At 33.6% G+C, this 23,630-nt stretch overlaps 1 long non-coding RNA gene across 3 annotated transcripts in view; it reads right to left on the reverse strand.

The window, feature by feature from the left end:
* The window catches only part of LOC136145157 (uncharacterized), an 88,537-nt gene that overhangs the window by 59,677 nt on the left and 5,230 nt on the right, over window positions 1-23,630 (reverse strand). For all 3 annotated transcript variants that reach the window (XR_010658708.1, XR_010658706.1, XR_010658707.1), the window contains exon 2: window positions 19,462-19,560. This is a non-coding gene — a long non-coding RNA (uncharacterized lncRNA). The remainder of the gene's footprint in view (window positions 1-19,461; window positions 19,561-23,630) is intronic.

Consider the following 23,630-nt stretch of genomic DNA (forward strand, 5'->3'; position numbering starts at 1 on the left):
AGTTTTAGTAAACTCTGGGAGATGGTGATGGACAGGGAGGCCTGGTGTACTGCAGTACATGGAGTCACAAAGAGCTGGACACAAAGAATGATCAAACAAAATTGAACTGAACAAGAAACTCATTTCAGACCTGAAGATACATATTGACTGAAAGTGAGAGGATTGAAAAGTATATTCCATGTAAATGGGAAGTAAAAAATAGTTGGAGTAGCAATCTTCATATCAGACAAAATAGACGTTGAAATAAAGAAGATTAGAAGGCATAAGGAAGGATACTACATAATGATCAAGGGATCAATCCAAGAGGAAGACATAACAATTGTAAATATCTATGCCCCCAACATAGGAGCACCGCAATACATAATACAAACACTAACAGACATAAAAGGAGAAAATGACAGTAACACAATAATAGTAGGAGACTTTAACACCCCACTCACACCAGTGGACAGATCATAAAAACATAAAATTAGAAAGGAAACACATCTTAAATGATACATTAGATGAGATGAATCTCATTGATATCTTCAGGACATTCCATCCAAATTCAAAAGTATACACCTTATTTTCAAGTGCACATGGAACATTCTCTAGGATAGAACACTTCTTGAGTCACAAATCAAACCTTGGTAAATTTAAGAAAATTGAAATTGTATTAATCATCTTCTCTGACCACAATGCTATGAGACTAGATATCAATTACAAGAAAGAAAAAAAAAAAAAAAAAAACTGTAAAAACACAAACACATGAAGATTAAACAACACGTTTCTAAATAACCAACAGGTTACTGAAGGCATTGAAAGAGAAATAAAAAAATTTCTAGAAACGAATGACAATGAAAACGACAACTCTAAACCTATGGGATGTAACAAAAGCAGTTTGGGAAGTTTATAACAATACAATCCTATCTCCAGAAACAGAAAAACATCAAATAGACAACCTAACATTACAGCTAAAGCAACTGGGAAAAGAGGAAGTAAAAAACCCAAATTAGTAGAAAGAAAAAAATCATAAATATCTGAGCATAAGCAAATGAAAAAGAAATAGAAGAAATAAGAGTAAAGATTAATAAAATTAAAAGCTGTTTATTGAGAAGATAAACAAAGTTGACAAACCTTTAGCCAGACTCATCAAGAAAAAAAGAGAGAGGAATCAAATCAACAAAATTAGAAATAAAAAAGGAGAAGTTGCAACAGACAATGAAGAAATACAAAGGCTTGTAAGAGGCTATCATGAACAACTTATGGCAATAAAATAGATAACCTGGAAGAAATGGATAGATTCTTAGAAAAGTTCACTCTTCCAAGACTGAACCAGGAACAAATAGAAATTATGAGCAACCCAATTACAAGCACTGAAATTGAAGCTGTGATCATAAATGTCCCTAAAAACAAAAGCCCAGGATCCGATGGCTTCACAGGAGAATTCTATCAAACATTTAGACAAGAGCTAATGCTTATCTTTCTAAAACTTTCAAAAAACTGCAGAGGAAGGAACACTTTCAAATTCATTCTACGAGACCACCGTAACCCTGATACCAAAACCAGACAAAGACAACACACAAAAAGAAAACTATAGACCAATATCACTGATGAATATAGATGCAAAAATCCTCAACAAAATTTTAGCAAACAGAATTCAACAACATATCAAAAAGCTCATACAACATGATCAAGTTGGGTTTATTCCAGGGATGCAGGGATTCTTTTATATACATGGAAATCAATCAATGTGATACACCATATTAACAAATTGAAAGATTAAAAACCCTATCATCTCAATAGATACAGTAAAAGCCTTTGATGAAATTCAGCACCTATTTATGATTAAAACTCTTCAAAAAATAGGCATAGAAGGAATCTACCTCAACATAGTAAAGGCCATGTATGATAAGACTGACACAAACTTTATTTCAATGTTGAAAAACTGAAAGCATTCTCCCATAAGTTCAGGAATAAGACAAGGGTGTCCACTTTCACCACTATTATTCAACATAGTTCTGAAAGTCCTAGCTACAGCTATCAGAGAAGAAAAGGAAAGAAAAGGAATCCAGATTGGAAAAGAAGAAGTAAAGCTCTCACTGTTTGCAGATGACATGATACTGCTCATAGAATACCCTAAAGATAGTATCAGAAAGTTATTAGAGCTAATCAGTGAATTTAGCAAAGTTGCAGGATATAAAATCAATACACAGAAATCACTTGCATTTCTATATACTAACAATGAAAAATCTAAAGAACAATTGAAGAATCAATCCCATTCACCACTGCAACAAAAAGAATTGAATATCTAGGAATAAACTTACCTAAGGAGAAGAAAGAACTCTACACAGAAAATTATACGACACTAATGAAAGAAATCAAAGATGTCATAAACAGATGGAGAGCTACTCCATGTTCCTGGGTAGAAAGAATCAACATTGTGAAAATGACTATGCTACCAAATGCAATCTACAGATTTAATGCCATCCCTATCAAATTACCAATGGCATTCTTGACAGAACTATAACAAAAAATTTCACAATTCATATGGAAACACAAAAGACCTGGCATAGCCAAATCAGTCTTGAGAAAGAAGAATGAAGCTGGAGGAATCAAGCTTCCTGACTTCAGGTTATGCTACAAAGTTACAGTCATTAAGACAATATGGTACTGGCACAAAAACAGAAATATAGACAATGGAACAAGATAGAAAGCCCAGAAATAAACCCATGAGTTTATGGGTACCTTATTTTTGACAAAGGAATCAAGAATATACAATGGGGCAAAGACAGCCTCTTCAGTAAATGGTGCTGGGAAAACTGGACAGCTACGTGTAAAAGAATGAAATTAGGACACTTCCTAGTACTATACACAAAGATAAACTCAAAGTAAATTAAAGACCTAAATGTAAGACCAGACACTATAAAACTCTTGAAAGAAAACATAGGCAGAACACTCGATAACAAAAATCAAAGCAAGAGCCTCTATGACACACCTCCTAGAGTTACAGAAATAAAAACAAATGTAAACAAGTGGGACGTGATTAAACTTAAAAGCTTTTGCACAACAAAGGAAGCTTTAAGCAACGTGAAAAGACAACCCTCAGAATAGGAGAAAATAATAGCAAATGAAACAACTGACAAAGGATTGTTTTCCAAAATATATAAGCAGCTCATACAACTCAAAGACAGAAAAATAAAAACCCAATCAGAAAGCAGGAAAAAGATCTAAACAGACATTTCTCCAAAGAAGACATACAGATGGCTAACAAACACATGAAAAGATGCTCAACATCGTTCATTATTAGAGAAAAGAAAATAAAAACTACAACAACATATCACCTCATACCAGTCAGAATGGCTCTCATCAAAAAATCTACAAACAATAAATGCTGGAAAGGGTGTGGAGAAAAGGGAACACTCTTGCACTGTTGGTGGGAATGTAAATTGATGCAGACACTATGGAAGACAGTATGGAGATTCCTTTAAAAACTAGGGATAAAACCACCATATGACCCAGCAATCCCACTCCTAGGCATATACCCTGAGGAAACCAAAATTGAAAGAGATACTTGTATCCCACCATTTGTTGCAGCACTGTTTACAATAGTTAGTACATGGAAGCAACCTAAATGTCCACTGACAGATGAATGGATAAAGAAGTTGTGATATACATGCAAAATGAAATATTATTCAGTCATTAAAAGGAATGCATTTGAGTCAGTTCTAATGAGGTGAATGAACCTAGAACCTATTATACAGAGTAAAGTGAATCAGAAAGAGAAAGATAGATACTGTATTCTAACACATATATATGGAATCTAGAGAAATGGTACTGAAACATTTATTTGCAGGCCAGCAATGGAGAAATGGACATAGAGAATAGACTTATGGACATGGGGAGAGGGGAGGAGAGGGTGAGATGTATGGAAAGAGTAACATGGAAACTTACATTACCACATGTAAAATAGAAAGCCAACGGGAATTTGCTGTCTGGCTCAAGAAACCCAAACAGGGGCTCTGCATCAATCTAGAGGGGTAGGGTGGGGAGGGAGATGGGAGGGAGGTTCAAAAGGGAGGGGATATATGTATACCTATGGCTGATTCATGTTGAGGTTTGACAGAAAACAGCAAAATTCTGTAAAGCAATTATCCTTCAATAAAAAATAAATTAATTAAAAAATAAAACCATGAGATATTTAGTTTAATTTCCATGTTTTCTACTAAATAATCTTGGCATACTAATCATTACACCTATATTTTTAAATTAAGAAAAAGTCATTAGTTTTACCTTGAAGTACTTTAAATTCACTGCTGGTATAGTTTACACTTTTGTAGCAATTACGAACAAAAGAAAATAAATAGAAACCAATGTCATATAATGTTCTATTCACCTATATTAAAAAAAGATATTGGCATAACTTTGTGTTTCCATAATCTTCATATACTCTTCAATCACAGCATTAGCACATAACTTCCTAAATTATGGGAGGCCTGGGTTCAGTCCTTGGGTTGGGAAGATCCCCTGGAGAAAGGAATGACAACCCACTCCAGTATTCTCACCTGGAGAGTTCCATGCCCAGAGGAGCCTGGTGGGGCTACAGTCCATGGGGTCTCAAAGAACTGGACATGACTGAGTGACTTTCACGTTTTCTAAATTATGTCCATAATGTGGCTTACAAATATTTTTTTTATTTTTCTGTAATTTGAAAAAAATTATAAAGAAAGCTTAAGAAATTATTGTTGATAGAGTTTTTATTCTTCATTAAAATTCCTCACTATTAAAAATAAAACTGTAAATGATTATTTGTACATAAAAAGATTTGTTACTTACTTCCTAAATATAAATAGTGATAAAGCAATATTGTTCAAATTATGTAAGATACACCACTGTAAGTCTGATAAAATGCCTTATTGAAAACAATTTCAATTTTTTTACACTTACGTTTTCATGAATATTTGAAAGTTTGTCACCTCGTCTATTCAATGACAATAAAATCCAAGAAATAAATTGAATTAATAGTTTCTGATATTTATATTATGCAGCTTAATAAGAGCTATATTTTTCCATCAACATCCTTTCTTCCTTTATTAATGACTGTTTAGAAGAGACCCTGATCTGAATTTCAATATCCTGAAACATGTTAGTATTTACTGTTACAAATTTTGAAATTGCAAAGACATAGAAATCAACTCATAAACTCACAAACTGCTACCTTTATCCATTTTTTGTTTGTTTGTTTGTTTTGTTTTTGGACTGAATTGTGCAAAGGTTAGTTGACTAGCATTTGAAACAGCAGTCATTTTCTCTGTAGGCAGGGAAGCAAGAACCCAAGTTGAGTGCTTCTGAGGGGTGGAGATAGAGAAAATAGCAAAGCTTCTGGCATTTTTAGAATTAAACAACAACAACAACAACAAAAAACCCTCAGTGCCTGAGGAGTTTAAAGTTAATAGTTTGATTTACCATCAAAACAGTTGCCCAAATTCTGAACCTGTGGGGAGTGGTAGGTTAAAGTCTAAGCCAAAAATCCTTGAAAAGCAGAGCAGGTTTTGTAACATTCTCAAAATGCTGAGAATGGAGCTTTAAAGTTCAAGTCACACTAGTAGAGGGGCTTTGGTGAAAACAATAGGCTTCCATCTGAATTCCCTGAAGATTTATGCCTCAAAAATGAGGCAAACAAAAGGTAAACAGAACCCAGAGCATGGTCCAGTTTTGAATCAAGGCAATCTCAGATTTGATTAAGCTGATAGCTCCCACAAGTATTTGCCTACTAGAGGAAAAGATGTGTTCTCTCTGGAGGAAGTTAACATTATTTGGAGCTACACTTTTTAAAAATAAATAAATAAATAAAATATATGCCATTAAGTGAAAATTTCAAGTCATTTGCAAGTCTTATCATTCAATACAAATGACAAAAAAGATGAGACCAAATGACCAAAGACTAAAAGAAATAATAAGAGATGAAGTTATTGGGGTTATCTGAAAGGATTTTAAAATAATGATTCATATATTCAAAAATAGATGTAGTGAGACAGAAAAAAAAATGTTTTAATTGAAAATTTCACCAAATTAGAGGAATCTATAAAATAATTGTGAAATTTAAAATCAGACTAAGAAATTTGAAACCTCAATATATGTGTTTAAGAGCAATTAGAGTAAAGCAAAAGTCAGGATTGGTGGTTAGATATGAAGATGGGTCAATTATAATATGCAAACTGAAAATAGAGAAAAAATAAAAAGTACAGATGGGAACATAATACCTATAAACGGTTCAGTCAATTATTATAGCTTGCATGTTGATAACGTCTCAGAAAGTGAGGAAGGAGAATGAGACAAAATCAGTATTTGAAAAGTTGATCTAAGATTTTTCAATACTGAGAAAAGATATATACCCATAGATAAGCAAGATAAATACAAAGAACATCATATCTACCATAGTCAAATTATGAAACATAAAGACAAAATAAGAAATAAAGTCAAAGAAAAATGAGAAATAATAAGACAGAGTTGACCTTGAACAAAAAACAATGGAAGATTGAAATTTTAAAAAAAAGGATCTATTTTAAAGTATTGAATCCAACAACCACCAATATAGCATTATATATCCAGAGAAAATAGTTTAAAAATTAGGGCAATATAAAGTGTTCAGACAAATCACAGATAAGAGAAATTACCGGCAGTTCTTTTTTAAAAGAAATAGCAAAAGAAATTCTGTGGGCCAAACAGCAATGTTCCCTAAAGACAACACTACAGTCTGTGAGGCATCATAAACATTAACTGTACAAAACAATAATCATACTACCTCCTAGAGTTTCAAATAAATGAGAAAACAAAAACCAAAACCAAAGAACCCTGTTCTCAGTAATGCAAAACATAAAATGGAAGTTAGCAAAGTTAAAGATTTTTCGGCAAAGCTATAAAAATGATATTTCAAGAGCTCCATGAGTTTCAAATGCATGTTTTAATATTTAGGATAAACATTAAAGTAATAATAAAGAAGTAGGTAATGAGCATGTTAGTAGAGGAAAAGCAAAAATGTTATATTATCTCGTGTTATACAAATGAAGGCAAGGAGCCAGATAAGAAATAGAGTAAAATAGATGGAAAAACATAAAACAAATAGTAGGATGACTGATGTAAATGTTACTGATCATTGATAAATGGATTAAATGCTCCAAATAAAAGACAAACATTGTCATAATAGATAAAATAAAACCCAAGAATGTAATGCTTATAAAAGACATGTTAATTATAAAGGTACAAATTGAGTGAGTGACAAGGTGGAAAAAAACATCAAACACTAGTAAACAGAACATTTAGAGTCATTTCAGAAAAAGAAAACTTAGAAAAAGGCAAAATACAGATTAAAAAAAAGGATATTTCATAATGATTTATAATCCTCCATGAAGAGATCAAAATTTTAAATTTGTATACTTTCAATGGCATATACATGATCATTTCAAGCTAAATTCAAAGCCTGGAGTATAATAATTATGCAATAAATGGTACCTGATTTTGAAATTCACTGATAAAAGATAGTCATTATTACTCTGTTAGCCCACATTTCATTTTATTCATTTATCTGCCCATTTATTTATTCACTAGATAGTAATTGAATATACACCAACTTCCAAGTGCTGCGCACTGGGTGGACAACAGACATGGATTTTTATTCACATAAATTACAGTCAGAGCAGGAGATGGATGTTTAAAAAACACAGATGAATTAAATATCATGAACTCTATAATTTATAGGCAAATATTATAAAAGAAAATATTGGCAAATATCTATTAACCCTATTACATAAAGTCTCATAAATTATAAGGTCAGGTATGTTGCAGTTGGCCAATTATAATTATTGTGATATTTAAAATTTATTAACACTTTTCAATGTTCAATAAGCAGCACAATTTTTTCACTGACTTTTTTTTTCTTGTTTACATACTGATTGTAAATATACCAGAAAGCTCCGATTACATTCCATGTATATAAAATATGGGAACACAGAAATATTCTCCAGTAGAACTTCCACAGGGTGTGTTTACATTTAATTAATGACATTAACAACAATTTAAAATTCAGAATTCTGAAGTTTTCCTAATTTAATTTTGATTCTACAATTTCCTAATTTAATTTTTAATTCTACAATTATTGTAGAATTGATCTCTTTAAGTATTTACATGGTTATTTTGATTTTTTTTTTTAATGAATTTGCTCTCCCTATCAAAAAACAGATGAATCAAAAGGCTCACCTTTCCTTTTCTATGGAAAGAAAGGGGAGGATTAAAAAGTCATTTTGTAATTTCTAAGCTGTGATATTATGCAGTTTAATTTTTAATATCTAAAATTTTGTCTGGATGTAAGACAAAAAATCTCGAACAAACCCCACACAAAAGAAATGTGTGCTCTAGCAGTGCACAAAATACTACCGAAAGTTACACAATTCTTGGCTTGCAAACCAAACAATTATTAATTTTTCTTTTAATTTAAAAAGACTCTATGGTTAAGATTTAAATTATTTTTATATATGCTTGTATTGCAAATGTGTTTTTCCTTTGCAAAACAAACCACAAGTGAAAATTGATCATTTTCTTTTGTGTCTGTCTCTTCCATTTGATATAGGCTTCCCTGGAGGCTCAGATGGAAAAGAATCTGCCTGCAATTCAAGTGACCTGGGTTCGATTGCTGGGTTGGGAAGATCCCCTGGAGAATGGAAAGGAAACCCACTCCAGTATATTTCTGCCTGGAGAATTTTTCAGACAGTAGAGGCTAGCAGGCTACAGTCCTTGGGATCACAAAGAATTGGATACAACTGAGTGACTTTCACACTCACCCATCAGGAAAGGAATTGTTTTGTCTGCTTGATTTCCTGTCATAATTCTCAAGGATTTTAAAAGGTACCTGGCACATATCAATAGATACTTAGTAACAAAATGAGTGAATGAATAAAGGAATATTACACATATAATAATTTATTTTGATATACCACATAAATATAAATATATGTATTTGAAAATTACAGTCTAAAACCATAGTATGAATGAAGAGACCTATGAGGAAAGTAAAAGATTCAGAAATATTTGTGGTTCTAAGTGAATGGTAACTACTCTGTCTGGTTTCTTAAAAGTAGAGTGCACTATTCATATAAGGAAACATAAAGAAAACACCCTACATTACCATTAAGAATACTATCTAAAGAGCCTATCTGTTGCTCGTGTATATATTTTTGTTCTTTATTTGAATAGTGTATTATAGTTTCTTTGATATATGTCATCAATACTGCATATACATATATATGTATGTGTGTGTATATATATATATATATATATATATATATATGCAGATAAACAGATATAACAGTTCTTATATCAGTAACATCTATGAGAGGAAAATATTGTAATTGAGCTGTTTTTAAGAATATATATGATTTCTCTGAATTTAAAGGAAAAAAATCAGTCTCCACACACGACCAGTAAGATTTTTCACTGTTGCTCAAAAACATGGAATTCATTTGCACCTAGCAGTTCACACATGAACTAAACATTTCGGATTATCAGGAGCTATGATAACTTAAAGTAAATATTAGACTAACATGTGTTAAAAATTGCTTAGTGATGTATTATTTGTAGTCTAAAGAACTAAAGAGACTTTTGATGAAAGTGAAAGAGGAGAATGAAAAACTTGGCTTAAAACTCAACATTCAGAAACTAAGATCATGCCATCTGGCCCCATCACTTCATGGCAAATAGATGGGGAGACAGTCAGGATTTTATTTTGGGGGGCTCCAAAATCACTGCAGATCGTGACTACAGTCATGGAATGAAGACACTTTCTCATTGGAAGAAAAGCTATGACGAACCTGGACAGCATTTTAAAAAGCAGAGACATTACTTGGCCAACAAAGGTCCATCTAGTCAAGGCTGTTTTTCCAGTGGTCATGTATGGATGTGAGAGTGGGACTGTGAAGAAAGCTGAGCGCCAAAGAATTGATGCTTTTGAACTGTGGTGCTGGAGAAGACTCTTGAGAGTCCCTTGGACTGCAAGGACATCCAACCAGTCCATCGTAAAGGAGATCAGTCCTGGTGTTCATTGGAAGGACTGATGCTGAAGCTGAAACTCCAGTACTTTAGCCACCTCATGAAAAGAGCTGACTCATTGGAAAAGACCCTGATGCTGGGAGGGATTGGGGGCAGGAGGAGAAGGGGACGACAGAGGATGAGATGGCTGGATGGCATCACCGACTCGATGGACATGAGTTTGAGTAGGCTCCAGGAGTTGGTGATGGACAAGGAAACCTGGTGTGCTGCAGTCCATGGGGTCACAAAGAGTAGGACACAACTGAGTGACTGAACTGAACTGAACTGAACTGAAAATAACATTGTAGAGGATTCATATCATGAGTATGTTTTGTAAAAGTAAAGATTACCTTGTCAATTATTGCCCAAGATTTTTCTTTGTAAAAGTTATTGTGAATTTTAGTTTTCTAGTTTTCCATTTTGTATACTACAGTACACAGAAAACCACACTATACAAGATAGTATAGTACAAAGAACAAACACATTTGATTATCATGCTGTAACAAGTTTTATTGTAGCTTTATTAATATTGTCTTAATCTCCAAATACAAAGAAAGAAATATGATATTGTATCATGATCATAGGAATATTTTCATGGCTAATGTTGGTTTTTCTTAGAGGAAATCCAACATATTTTGCCAAAAAATTTCCTCGTGCAATAGTGAAAAAGGAAAAAAGAAACTTAACACATTAAAATAAGACAGAATCAGGAAACCTTGCAATAGATTGAATGAGTATTTCTACTTCTGGGAAACTTAGACATGTTCTGTGGAGACAACAATCTGAGGTTTGGCATATATTTGGTTTAAGGAATGATTTCTGTCTGTCTGAGTCAACACTTATTGGATGTCCACTCATGCAGAACACTGTGTTAGATGCTGAAAATATAGAGAGGGGCAGAAGACCTGGTCCCTGCCCTTAGATGAGCTTACTAATAATTGGATCATTGTTTTCAACCGCTGAACAGGGACAAGACCAAGACTAATGAAGAAAATACGTTTTTTTCCAAAATCCTATTAAATCTTATAGTTTATGAGTCAAGTATAGTATAACCAAATAAATGTTGGCCTTGACATTAGAGATCCTAGATTTAAAATTCTAACCTGCAGCTTATCAGTTAAGTGACCTCAACAGAGTTAAATCATATCTCAGAATGCTTCTGTTCACTTGTAAAATAATCACATTGAGACTGTATTTCTGATGTATGAAAGTTTCCATTCTGGTAGAACATGTTAGGGACTTATTTTAATAAATGTTTAGTGCTTGCATGTTTAGTACATTATCAATGAATCTAGAATTATAATAAATTAGATCAAATTTCACAAGAGAGAACTTGACAAGATAAGCTTGAACAGTTTTGCTTTCTGTAATCTTTAGGTTGATGATTTGGTTGGGAAGGAGGATTTGTCTATCTTACTAAATGTTGCAGGAAGGTTTTCCTATGCTAAGCAGAAGCAGCAATCAGGCAAGTTGCTAATTAAAGATTTGGTGTCTAGAGAGAAGAAACAGAAGCTCAAAATTTCAACCATGTGTACTAAGCTCAAATATACAAATTCTTCCAAAAGTTTAATCTCTCAAAACTTCCTAGTTCCAACATATGATTGGGTATTGTTAAATTGGGCTTCCCTGGTGACTCAGTGGTAAAAAAAACCACCTGCAATGCAGGAGATATGGGTTCAATTATTGGGTCAGGAAGGTCCCCTGGAGAAGGAAATGGCAACCCACTTCAGTGTTCTTGCCTGGGAAATCCCATGGACAGAGGAGCCTGGAGGATTATAGTCTGACATAATTTAGTGACTAAACAACAACAACATTGTTCAATCTGATACCACTGTGATGATTTTCTACAGAATGAAATGACATTGCAACAAAACTTTAATTCATGATTTTAACCTGGAGAAAAGGGGATATTACTTTGAATTTAGCTTCTGCATCTGAAAAGTTTGCTTTAACTTGTATCTCATTGACTACAGTGTTTCATGGATGTTAATTTAATTGCTACTCATTGTGATATTTTAGTAGTTAAACTTAATAGAGCCTTAAGTTGAAGCCTGAATTGTTAAAAATCTCTGTTTATACATCTGGACAAAATATTCTAACTATTTAGCCCAAGATCCAGTGAAAGGAGCAAATTAAGTTTAAAGCCAAAGAAAGTGCTTAAATCATTCAACCACTTATTATTAGATGACAAATATCACACATCATATGGAGACAATAATCCTGACCTATCTCAGGAAATTGTGAGGACAAGTCTAAAATATATAACCACATGCTTACACAATATGAAGCAGCTATGCTGCCATATATATATATATATATATATATATATATATATATATATATATATATCTCCAGTGCTATGTATCTGTATATATATACATAAATATCCAGTACTATGTATCTGTGCAACCTTCAATTTCCAAGGCTACACTTCCGGGACTCTGTGATGATTGGCCTAAAACATAGGCTCAGACTCAGAAAATAGCAGAGCAGTGTAGGGTAGCGCAATTAGGTTGTAAAAGTGGAACCATGTTCCGAATAGGAAGCAGATGCATTCTCTGAGAAAAACAAAAAGAATGTGAACTCTTGTCAGCAGCAAATTAATCAATCTCTTTCTTCTTTACAGGGGCTATGTTAAAACTATATCTAAAATAGTTAGCAAAATACTAAATTTAAGAGACTGAAGTTTAAAGAGAATAGTTCTAGACAATTCTAAGAGAACCAGATTTTTCTTTTCTCTAATGAGGTTAATAATATTGCAAATATGATGCTGCTGAGTTGTGGAGGAAAAGCCTTCATTTTCTTGAGAGCTGATACTAGTCAATAACCAAAAAACCCTTATTTAGGGGTTGCCAAAGGCTATTTTATATCCATTTAAGTAAGGGCAATATCCTCTAAATACATTAATCTGTTTAATCTTTTATCCATCATGGCTCCATGCAGAGGTTAATGGTGGAGTTTTGCTGTTAGAAAACGTATAACATGTTGTATCTTATGAAAAAGAACCTTTATTTCTAGTTTGATAATGTCTACCAGTAATTGAGAATCATGACTATGTCAGGCACAGTGCATGCCCTCTATATAATTGTCTATTTTCTTGTAACATCCCTATGAGGAAAATATTATTATCTCCAAGTTAAAGCTGAAAATACTGTCTTAAAAGTAAAGTAATTGAGGAACTTCCCTAGTGGTCCAGTGGTTAAGACCCTGAGCTTCCACTGCAGGGGATGCAGTTTCAGTTGGAAAACTAAGATCCCAGATGTGCTGTGGGACATGGCCAAAATAAATAAGTAAATAAAGTAATTGGTTCAAACTGGTTATAGCTTAAAAGGATTCGAATTCAGGTGTATCTGAACTCTATTATCCATTATGAGATGCTGCTTGGAGCAGAGGCTTGGAGGTCTCCCTCTATTGTTTTTAAAGAAAAAAAACCAATTCATTCAATACATTAATTTAAAATATTTTTTTAGTTTTTATAAAATTTATTTTTAATTGAAGGATAATTACTTTACAATGTTGGTTTTATTTCTGTGAAATATTTTTTATAAACCAAAGTGAATTTTGCGTGGCATTAACCATACACATTGCTTACAATTATTTCCAGTAAAAATCTTTGAAGAATCACTCTTGTGTTACTATTGAAATGAATGTATTTGTTCACCTATGTCAACTTCCTCTATGAGCAATTGAGGGCTCTGTTCCTTTATCTGCAACAGTCAAATTCAGCTAAAAACATTTGAGGCAAGACATCTCAAACTTTCTCTAGTGTCAAGCAACATTTCTCTTTAGCCCAGTCAGGTTCAGCTTTGAGTGTCACTATATAATTTTAATGACCTATTATTTTTAAAGATGGGGAAGGGGACTAAGATTGACTATGTAACACAACTTACTTGAAGAGGTTTCATTTCAGAAAAAAACAAATATTTCTTTGGATAAATGTATGGTCATTAATAAGTGCTTTCATACTACTGGGTGATTTTGATTCCTCAAGGTCATTTATTAATTATAAGAAGAAAAATAATACACTACATTTTACCTAAGTGGAATTTATTTTTTGCATAAGCAAAAATTTACTTTAACCTCAAGTGCAGAATATCATATTTGAAATATTCACCTAAGGCTAAGAATTCTTTTGTAATTCACATTCTTACTGCTTATCTACTACACTTCAACTCTCAGACTCAGTCAAAGCCATATGAGAAGGAGATAGAGTCCTTTGGTAAAGACATTTTTATAATGGTCAGATTTCATTTAATGGAGCTCCTAAATTAGAAGATTATTGAGGTTTGTCAGAAGATCAGTGCTGTGGTCTCAGATCCACCACAAGACAGGGAGAAGCTCACAAACTGTCTATACTTTTGTGTGTGTATTCCGTCTCTCAGTCATGTCTGATTCTTTGCAGGCCCACGGACTGCCCATCAGGCTCCTTTTGTCCACAGAATTTTTCAGACAAGATTACTGGAGTGGGTTGGCATTTCCTTCCCTAGTTCTCTTTGCTATTTCTCCATAATTTTTAAAAAATCAGATGAAATATCCTGCAAACCTCCATGCTTGATATATGTACTAATTTTCTACTCAGATAATATAAATTAAAATTCCAATATTTAGATGAGGCTAAAATACACTGCAAGTTCAAGTTGACATCTTTATTTTTTTCAATCGTGTTCTTGTGTGTGTGTGTGTGCCTATATATTTCCTAAATGCTAGTACAAGTTCTCTTTAACTATGGTACTGTGGTACCTTTGCTTGTCCAAGCACACAGCTGAATTTAAAAGTAGCGTTACAGGCAACTCTGCATTATACTCCTAAGAATCTAGAAAAGAGTCGATAAACGTATGTATATAACTGATTCACTTTGCTATGCACCCGAAACTAACACAGCCTTGGAAATCAACTATACTTCCACGAAAATTTTTAAAGTGGGGAAGAGGACTTCTCTGGTGGTACACTGGTTAAGAATCCCCCTGCCAAAGCAGATGTGATCCGTCATCCGGGAAGATCCCACATGATGCGGAGCACCGAAATGTGTATGCCGCAGCTACTGAGCCCGCACTCTAGAGCCCTGCTCTGCAAGGAGAGAAGCCCCGGCAATGAGAAGCCTGTGCATGACCAAGAAAAGCAGCGCCTGCTTACCACGGAAGGGAAAGCCCGCCTGCAGCAATTAGACCCAGTTCGGCCATAAATAAGTAAATAATTTTCATTAAAGTAGAGTGAAACTTCCCGATTCATCAGGGGAAAAAAATAAAAGCTATTCCATGGAAAGTAGTACTCTCCTGCAGTATCTTCACTTGTGACAGAAGCTAACTTCCGTGCTCACCGAGCACAGAGCATCTTGAAGATGAGAGAGCAGAGGAGGGGTCCTCATAATCAATTCATTCCTATGGAGGCAGGGGCAAGGGTTCACAAATTCCTCTTTGTTTAAAAGAAAAAAAAAAAAAAAACGTTGTTTACAATAAGACATTAGACCAGAAAGCCTGACTAATTTGTTAGGAGGAAAATAAATCTAGGCAAAGCAATGTATATTTATTCAAGTGCGTAACTTGAAAATATGAGCAAATTTTCCTGAAAAGTCTTTTACACAAGCAAACTCAGCCTTGCTAAGTCATAATGACAGCACAGCACTATCTGGACTTCAAAAAAAATAAAGCCCTGCCTACTTGTTTTCTAAAATATACCAACGGTTGATGATTTGACAGCATTTGGGGAGGGGCTTTAAAATTCACCTTTGGTCCATTTTGCCAGTGGAGTCACAATCCTTTCCACAAACAGTTTGTGTTCCCATTGCAACCTCAAATGTGTCAGGTTTTTTTAGCATAGTGGGACAGGGTGAATCTCCCTTATGTTTTTCATCCCATTTCAATATTTCAAGTTTGCCCCAGGTGTCTTATCTCAAGTAAAACTGCAGCATCAGACATACTGGATTTTAGGCCAAGTATTAGTTTATTGAAGTCAGATGCACAAATGTAGTGATTTTCATAGCTAGACACTTCCTACAATCTTTGCGCTTTGTTTTTTTATTGTGTCGTTTGTCATTTATTTTGATTGGAGGAAAAAAATGAGCTTTAATTTCATCTTTCCAAATCTTTTCTTGGACTTCATAAACAAATGCATCAATATATATTTTATATTTTGAGAATATATTTGTGAACATCATTTTAGACCTTAAGAAATTTAAAATTCACTAGAGAGTGAATATTCAGAATTTTCCTCAAAGTATCATAGAGTCTTAGCTCTGTTAAATGTCTGCCAAGTATACATGGAACTCCATTTCCAGGGTGTTAGTCACTCAGTTGTGTCTGACTCTTTGTGACCCCATAGACTGTAACCCACCAGGCTCCTCTGTTCATGGGATTGCTGAGGCAAGAATACTAGAGTGAGTTGCCATTTCCTATGAAATGCCAGGGGACCTTCTGACTCAGGGATTGAACTTGCATCTCCAGAGTCTCCTGCATTAGGCAGATTCTTTACCACTGAGCCGCATACAAAGCACAAGCTTTGTAGGTATATTGGCAACTGAAAGCACGACTCAATTAGGTGAATAGGTTAGGAACAATGTCATAGAAGCATTTGCCGTTGACTGTGACAGGAAAGTCTAAATCCTTTCTAAGTTCTATATTTATCATTTGTCATTCTTTGATATTAAATTAATTGGTTAATGAGTAAATTCTTCCATGCTCTCTTGAGATATCTAGTTAGCCTTGGTTTATCTGTTGTCTTAATCCAAATCAAGAATAATCCACACAAAGAGCAGTCACCACTAGTTTGAATCCATCTTTGAGCAAGTGTTTTATGAACGGACTGTGGAGAAGACAGCTCAGGCTTCCAGGAGAGTAAAGAGATTCAGCGCCAACAATGATAAAAATAGAATAATTCTAACATGAAAATTAAATTAACTTTACGGGGAGCAGAAGAAGCACAGGGGAGAGAGAATCCTTAATACTTCTGTGCTATAGTCCAGAGGTTCTCACAGTTTAGATTCATCTCTGTAAGTGAATCCATGAGATCGACAGTAAAGAGGATGGCAAAAAGAAGAGAAATTTAGATTTTAGAGTTGCATCAAAATTAAAAGAGAATAAAAAAATATAAGATGTTTCCAAATAAAAGTGAAAATGTGATTTCAGTATGTATTGTATTGCTATGTCAATCATTGTCATAAAGTTTTCATGGCTTTTATTATAAAGAAATATTAAAATATTCTCTTTTCTAGTCTTCAGAAGGAATGCAAATCATAAAACCCAAAGAGATGGATTTCTGAGGAAAAAATATTCCCAGAACTGGAAGATGTTATGCCATTCAAGCACTTTCACATCCCTAATAACAAAGTCTTTTTTAATATAACAAAGAAAATTATACAGAAGGACCTACTGTATAGCACAGGGAGCTATGTTCAATACTATGTAATAACCTATATGGAAAATAATCTTAAAAAGTGTATATATACAAATATTTATTTATAAGATTTATATATATATTTCTGAATCACTTTGCTGTGTACCAGAAACTAACACAACTGTATTTCAATAAAAGTTTAAAAAGATCAAAAAAGAGAGAATTATAAGACCCAAGAAAGATACAGGCTTCATTGTATAATTTTGTTGAACAATTTTTTTCTTCTTTTGTTATCTGACTCCCTGCTAGAACATAACCTTTTTGAGGGCAAGGATTTAGTTATTTTGTTGTCATTTAAACATAGGATCACTGTTAGCTGCAAAGCTGGATCTAAGGAAATAATGTTGAATAAGCTAATTTTCAAATTCACTTTAGCTCAGTAATCCTTGCCCCTCAATCTTATGAGTCTAATTTTCCTTAAGCACATACACATTAGTATATGCTGTCTTCTCATTTTCCACTCAATTCTCAATGGTTTGAGTAATTTTTTATAGTCTTGTTTACAGTCCTCTAAACTCCCGCTATATTCATTCTGTCAGATTACTTTATTTCAAAAGCTATTCTCATTTTCCTGACATCTGTATCCATCATTCACTCATATCTTCTCAGATGTAAAAGATACCTTTGTAAGTGTCTATCTTTACACTTCATAAATGTCTGCTCTATGCTCTGAATGCTTGCCCCATCAATGACCCACTTTCAGTCTTGTGTCTTCCTTGTCCACGTCCTCTATATCTTTCATCTATTGTCAAATTCAAGTCGATGTTGCATGAGGACTTAGTCCTTCCTCACTCCTTTCAATCAGCTACTCTACTTTTTCTCTCTTTTCTTTTCTTTCTCCCCACCTGTCTTAGTGACTTTGGGCTCTTATAACAGAACACCATAAACTCAATGGATTATAAAGGGCAGAAATTTATTTCTCAGAGTTCTAGAGGCTAGGAAATCAGAGATGGAGTCACTGGCAGATTTCATGCTTTGTGAAAGCCTGCTTCTTGCTTCATACATGACTGCCTTTTTCTTATGTCTTCACAGGATAGAAGGGGCAAGGGAGCTTTCTCAGGGCTCTTTTATAAGAACACTAATTCCATTCATGAAGGTTGTATCACTATAATATAATCACCCAAGACCTCACTTATTAATACCACCACTCTTTGGATTAGTATTTAAACGCGAGAATTTGAGGGAACACACACATATAGACCACAGCATCACCAAATATTTAAAACAATAATGCAAGTACCTTTTGCTTACTATACATTTCTGTGTCAATTTGTTGCAATTTACCAACTCTCATCTATGACAATAAAGATTCCATTTTCCAAATCCATTTCTCTCAAACTTGAATAAATTGTCTGACCATATCTCAGCCAAGGGTTAATATTGTTACTACCCTTAGATAAAAATCAAGTCTTCTTTTGATATTTGTAATGCATGCTAGAAGTCAGATCAGCAATTCTGAGTGTTTCACTAGGTGATGGATGATATATTGAACCAGGCACACAGCTAAGTTCATTCCTTTCGTTAAGTACTTGTTTACCAAAAATTAGTTAAAAGAGTGCAGTGCCTATCATGGTGCAGGAAAATAGTAATTAACACAGAGCTATCCATTGGGGTAAATGGGTCTTACCATTACAAAAATAGGTAAAATAAGGTGAGATGTTTACTATAGCAGTGTATGCATTAGGTCCCATAGAGAATGTGAAATATTTAGCATAATTCAGTTTGGATTGAATGAAGAGGCAATCACAGGGAGGCGGTGACCTAGATACCAATATTTAAGGATGAATAGGAATTAGCTAGTTGAAATATTAAGAGAAAATGGTGAGAGATTCAGCCCATTGCTTCTCTAATTAGTGCGATTATATGCCCTTGACTATTACAACTCTTAAAAATCTCCCCATTACTTCTAAGCAAATTATAAATTCCCAGAAGTGGCATAGAGACTACCTACAATGTGGTTTCAATCTGCCTTTCTCTACACCCAACTATTCTCTATAAAATAAAATCACTTACCATTTTCTAGGCCAAAAATATACTTTCTTGTTGTGTTTTTGCTTCTCAATCTTTTTGTCCATGTAAACATCTCATCCAGCTCATCGGTAAAGAATTCACCTGTCAATGCAGGAGACACAGGTTGAATCCCTGGATCAGGACGATCGACTGGAGAAGGAAATGGCAACTTACTCCAGTATTCTTGGTTGAAAAACCTCATGGACAGAGGAGCCTGGTGGGCTACAGTCCATGGAGTCGCAGAGTTGGACATGATTGAGTGACTAAACAACAACATCAAAACATCCCTTCAAATATTTACACAATTTGAAAAGATAGTCGCCAACTATTGCCTCTTTAATTAATCACCCCTTATGAGGCAATTATTTCTATACTGTGATAATTTTCTTTTCAATTTAAAGGACAAATCACACATTACTTAGGTTTGTGAATGTTCGTTATCATGTATCTTCCCCTTTTTAGCTTATGAGTGTGTGTGTGTGTGTGTTATTCACTCAGTCGTGTTCAACTCTTTGAGACCCATGGACTGCAGCCCACCCCTTCAGGGTAAAAAATTCTACCTTAGCTGTTTTTTGTGTTCCTCACAACCCAAAGAAACAGTGCCTTTAAAACATTAGCTTTTCAATCAACTGTGGACCAGTATATAGTTTGATCAATAAATTTTCCTAAGAAATACAGTTCTGGTCATTTTGTTTTAGCTAAGAAAGTAATTCAAATTTTTTGCCCCAGACTTTTGTGATTTTATAAAATTCTTAGTTAGTTACCTCATTATTAGTCCAACACAGCATTAGCTTGAAAACAAACTGGAAATGTTAGATTCACTACAAAAGCCAAGGACCTGCAATGAATCTCGGTATAAATACCTCATATAATTTTTGCAACAGAATACAAAATGTGTCATGGTGGAAAATATTGCTTATTACCCGGGAAAAACAAAGTTCCATATTACTCAAGATAAATACTTTCTCTCAAAGGGGCCCCAAATATTTGGAGTGAAGAAGTAAAGCACAAACTGTTTACCAATTTACATTCTAGTAGGTACATTAAGGAATTAATGAGCAGATTGTTATGATCACAGCTAAGAAAAACTATGTTAAAAGTTTTAGAGAGGGAAGTAGTATATTTTCAATCCTAGTCATTAATTTTAAAGAATATCTAATCTGTACAATATAGAGAAGAAGCCTGTATTTGTACTGTTTTGCTTTTGACCTCTGTCCCTTTTGTAAAACCAAGAACTTCCAATAATATGAAAGGATTTTGATACTGTACTTTAGTTTTAGCTTTTATAGGGGCATCAAGTTACCTCTCTTTGATTTGGCTTTTTCCTAAATGCTGATTCTATGCCTAAGTGTCCACCAGAGGCCAGGCAGTGGGTTTCTCTGAAAATGCGATGCATCTAAAAGATGATAGCTGAGTTAATAAAAATTTCAAGTTAGAAACATCACAATGAGCATGTGTTTCCATTCATAAAGTATGTCTTAAACACACACAAACTATTTTTTGTCATCTGGTTCTGCCCCATTTCGAAATTATTCTCTGCTGTTAATTAGAAGTGACTACAATTTGATTAATCTCAAACATGTGTCACGTATAAACAATGTGGAGAACTGAATTCAATTTTTTTTTCACTTGGAGTATGCAGAGTGTTCACAGAAAGGAGACAAAAATATTTTTCAAATAATCTGAAATCTGATATTATCACACTAACAGGGTATTATCAATGTAACATATTCTCAAATATAAATACATCATATTTATTTGATATATTAAATTCACAGGAGAACTTAATTATAAGCAGGTTTAGACTGAAAATGTAAAAATTAAGAAGACTTCTTTCTCATTTGTTATACTTCTAAGCTTTCGACTCTGGAATCTGTTTCTTCACCTTGAGAATTCACCTGATCTTGGTCTCTGTTTAGTTTTTGATTTACTTCTTTTGTCAATAATGTCTCAGTGCCTGCAAACTCACAGTAGACAAGTATACATGGATTTTGGTTAAAGAAAGGAAAGGTTCAATTAACAAGGAGAAAATGTCTCTTTGGCTTAATTTGAATTATAATTATTGTCATAGGATATATACTAAAACACTCATTTTTCAATGTGCTAATTAAATTTCCATAAATGCACTCAGCCTTTAACCAGATTATAAAAGAAAAATTTTATGATAAAGTAGTTGTGATTTAAGAAACAATGATTCCAGTTAGGTTTTTCAGTTCAACTTTCTGACCAAAAAATGGTTTTCTTTCTTATTACACAGCCTGCAGTAATAAGTGAAATATAATCCTAATTAATTTTTCCTACAGCTGTATATAAATCAATAGTTGCAACATCCCAAAGGAAACACACACTGCAGTCCTCCAGGTTCCTAATGAATGCAAATAGAATGACCTTTTTCTGACAACTATGAATATTGTTCCACAATTTTGCCATTAAAATTGCTGCTATCAGCAATTCATACAGCAAACATGGAGATTACAATAGTTGTAAATAACCATTCATTATGGCGAGAAAGGAATGAGGAAAACTAAGCCTAAGTTATGCAACTTTTAAGCCTCAGCCTGATTTTTATATTTCATTTTTCTTATTTTTTCCCACATTTGATCACAGTATTTATTTATACTTGTGACTCATGTTAGAATTTATTTTTAGCTTTTTAATTTAATTTTTACTTTATATTGGAGTATAGTTGATTTACAATGTTCTATTAGTTTCAGGTGTACAACAGTGTGATTCAGTTATACATATACATATGTCCACTATTTCTCAGATTTTTTCCCATATAGGTTATTATAGAATATTGAGTAGAGTTCTCTGTGCTATACAGTAGGGTCTGCTTGATTATTTTATATTCAGTAGTGTGTAAATGTTAATCATTTTGATGTTGAAATTCTGTCTGTAACCAGTCATTGTTTAGATTCTTTCTTCTCTGTTCCAGATGAAAAGAGATTAAAATAATTCAATGCTTTATGTTATTTACTTGAGAAGTTCAATATTGAAATGCTTTTGCAAATGAAGCAAAATCATCAGTCAAAAATATTTTAAGGCTCTAAATACTATAGTCAGATTAGGAGACTATGATGATATTCCACAGACATATCTGTACAGAAAACCCTTTTGGTGTATTTAACATATCAAGATACAGTATCATTCATGAAATGAGCATGTGGATGAATTCAGAAGCTATGGAAACAGATAATGACATAAGGATGACACCTATGGGAACCTGAAGAAAAGGTAAGATGCAATTCAACTGCAATATTGAAGAACCACTTTTTTCTAAAATGCAATAACACTGTGCGTACTTATGCTAGTGCATATTTAGCTTCCCATGAAACTTCATTATAGCCATGAAGATGTCTCATTAAGTGTAGAAGTTAAACTCAAATTGTATTAAAAGAGTAGTTAAATTTGTTAAACTTAATTCTGTCGGTCATAGATCTATATACTGGAAATTCCAACTGTTCTCTACAGCCAAGAATATAATTAGCCAATAGAATTCAAATACTCATGAAAAATAAAACTGCCCAAATTGTGGCAAGTTTCAAAAAGGAACTCACAACAATAGTACATTTTCACAAAATTCCAAAAAATATTTCTTCCTTCCCTTATTCTATGATTAATTTATATATATTTATACAAGACCAGAGACCACTATCATATAATTGTTTGATATCTCAAATATGTATTAGTGACATGAGTTTACATATTAACTGTCTTTGGTAAGTAGTTGTACCACTATTTTAGTATAAAGTCAATGTACTCTACTTTAAAGTTGAGAGCTGTTTTAAACTTCATTCAATCTCTTGAAACAGTTAGGAGAGCATTTCTGTGAGTGTGGCATGGGAACATCAGGCATAGATGGCATTTTTTAACTGTATTAAACAATCTCCTCTTGATGGCATCTCTCCTGAAGATGTCTATACTCTCACACCTGTAATGCTTTCATGTTCAAAACGAATCCCTGCTACATCTCACTCAATATTGATCTTTAAGGCATTTCTCCCAATCCTTTTCCCAGTGTGGTCACTGAACAGTATCAGAGTTCAATAGGAAGATCAGCTGCTCATCCACTTTTTGCTAAAGCAATTTGTATTATGGATTTATTTTAGCAGTCTACAGTGGCAGTTGCTGTTTTTACTATTTAAATGCTTTGATTATCTGACCTTGCTTAC

This window comes from Muntiacus reevesi, chromosome 12, assembly GCF_963930625.1.
Source record: "Muntiacus reevesi chromosome 12, mMunRee1.1, whole genome shotgun sequence".
NCBI lineage: Eukaryota > Metazoa > Chordata > Mammalia > Artiodactyla > Cervidae > Muntiacus > Muntiacus reevesi.